Source organism: Schistocerca cancellata, unplaced genomic scaffold (genome assembly GCF_023864275.1).
Source record: "Schistocerca cancellata isolate TAMUIC-IGC-003103 unplaced genomic scaffold, iqSchCanc2.1 HiC_scaffold_41, whole genome shotgun sequence".
Classification (NCBI taxonomy): domain Eukaryota; kingdom Metazoa; phylum Arthropoda; class Insecta; order Orthoptera; family Acrididae; genus Schistocerca; species Schistocerca cancellata.
In genome coordinates, this window is record NW_026046105.1 from 22,501 (window position 1) to 25,000 (window position 2,500).

Consider the following 2,500-nt stretch of genomic DNA (forward strand, 5'->3'; position numbering starts at 1 on the left):
CTTGGGTTAGGTTAAGGCACAACTTGGGTTAGGTTAAGGCACAACTTGGGTTAGGTTAAGGCACAACTTGGGTTAGGTTAAGGCACAACTTGGGTTAGGTTAAGGCACAACTTGGGTTAGGTTAAGGCACAACTTGGGTTAGGTTAAGGCACAACTTGGGTTAGGTTAAGGCACAACTTGGGTTAGGTTAAGGCACAACGTGGGTTAGGTTAAGGCACAACGTGGGTTAGGTTAAGGCACAACGTGGGTTAGGTTAAGGCACAACGTGGGTTAGGTTAAGGCACAACGTGGGTTAGGTTAAGGCACAATGTGGGTTAGGTTAAGGCACAATGTGGGTTAGGTTAAGGCACAATGTGGGGGTAGATTGCGGTACAAATTGCATTACATTGCGGTGCAAATTGCATTACATTGCGGTGCAAATTGCATTACATTGCGGTGCAAATTGAGTTACATTGCGGTGCAAATTGAGTTACATTGCGGTGCAAATTGAGTTACATTGCGGTGCAAATTGAGTTACATTGCGGTGCAAATTGAGTTACATTGCGGTGCAAATTGAGTTACATTGCGGTGCAAATTGCGTTACATTGCGGTGCAAATTGCGTTACATTGCGGTGCAAATTGCGTTACATTGCGGTGCAAATTGCGTTACATTGCGGTGCAAATTGCGTTACATTGCGGTGCAAATTGCGTTACATTGCGGTGCAAATTGCGTTACATTGCGGTGCAAATTGCGTTACATTGCGGTGCAAATTGCGTTACATTGCGGTGCAAATTGAGGTAGGTTAAGGTGCAACACAGGTTAGGTTAAGGTGCAACATAGGTTAGGTTAAGGTGCAAGATGGGTTAGGTTAAGGTGCAAGATGGGTTAGGTTAAGGTGCAAGATGGGTTAGGTTAAGGTGCAAGATGGGTTAGGTTAAGGTGCAAGATGGGTTAGGTTAAGGTGCAAGATGGGTTAGGTTAAGGTGACATAGGTTAGGTTAAGGTGACATAGGTTAGGTTAAGGTGACATAGGTTAGGTTAAGGTGACATAGGTTAGGTTAAGGTGACATAGGTTAGGTTAAGGTGACATAGGTTAGGTTAAGGTGACATAGGTTAGGTTAAGGTGACATAGGTTAGGTTAAGGTACAAACTGGGTTGTGTTATGGTACACATTGCGTTGTAGTACAGTACACGTTAGGTTTGGGTACGGTACACAATGTGGTATGGGATGGCGTGTTGTGGGGGGGAGGGGGGGGGGGGAGGTTCGTTGATATCGACCGTAGGACGTGGATGCCCGAGGCAGCGTCAGTGTGTCAAAGGAGTTATGTCACGTCGGGATGCGCTTTTCGCCAGTGAGAGGGGGCGAGCCGTGTCTGTGGTTGCGGCAGACCTGTGTGTTTCATTCCTGCCAGTGTGTTTGTGCTGTAAGACGAGGCAGTGTGGTGGTGATGGGTGCACCCCTGTGTAGGACATGTGTGGGTGTTGGTGGCTTCTCTGAGCAATTGTGGTTGTCGGACGAGTGGGGTATTCTGTTTTATGATTGGACCTCCCGGTCTGGTTATCATAGCGTAGTTGGTGTACTGTGGCGGATAGGATGCACCGGACGTTGGTCCATGCTGGTGCTTAGTAGTTGTATCTGTGTCTGTTACAGGCAGAGAGTAGTGTGTGATAGAGTGTGTGGCTGACGTGTGGTTCATTTTGTGTGTACGGACGTTCAGCATGTATAGGGGCATTTGCGTATATAATCTATCATAATCTATCTATGTGGGCCTGCATAGTTTACTGAGCAGTGCTGTGAGGTGACTGAACTACGAGTGACGTACTGATTTACAGCGGAATGATTGCCTTGTACCAAAGATGGAGTATCGGCTCTACGACAGCGTTGGCACCGCAGGAAATGGTCTCGTAAAACGGCCCTCCCACCGTCATCGTTGTGAGGGGTAGGGACCGCCTATATTCTGAGAGGAGCCCTGTTTGCCACTGGGCGTGGGGTCTCGCATCCTGCGGTTCAGTGCCCCCAGGGAAGCGCGCGGAGGTGGTGCTGCTGCTGCTGCTGCTGTAGCAAGCGAGCTACTTACAGCATGTATAGGGACAGCGGGAATATGGCATATTCGATATAACTCTTCATGAAACGCAAGATATAGGGGCGGATTGCACGTTACGAGTGCGGGAAGAGTCCGCCGTTCATCCGCTGGAGTTGCGATTTGGGCGGTTGGGGTGGGGCACGTGCGGGTGCGGGTGGAGCGATTGTCGGTCGACGACTTCGTGCGACGCAGGCACAGGCGTTGGGGCTCCTGTGGTGGGCAGATGATGCAGGGTTTGTGGGTGGCGTCGGAAAATGGGCACTGTGGGACCTAGCGATGTCGTAGTCGGCGTGGCGTCTCATAGATGGCGGTATCATCGGTGCAGCAGGTCATGTTGCGGGGGACCTGCAGGTGGCGGTATTTTTGTTTGTGGTGCGCTCGACATGGTGGACGTAGTGTCGTCCGATTCGCGTAGATGGAGCTATTGCATGTGGTT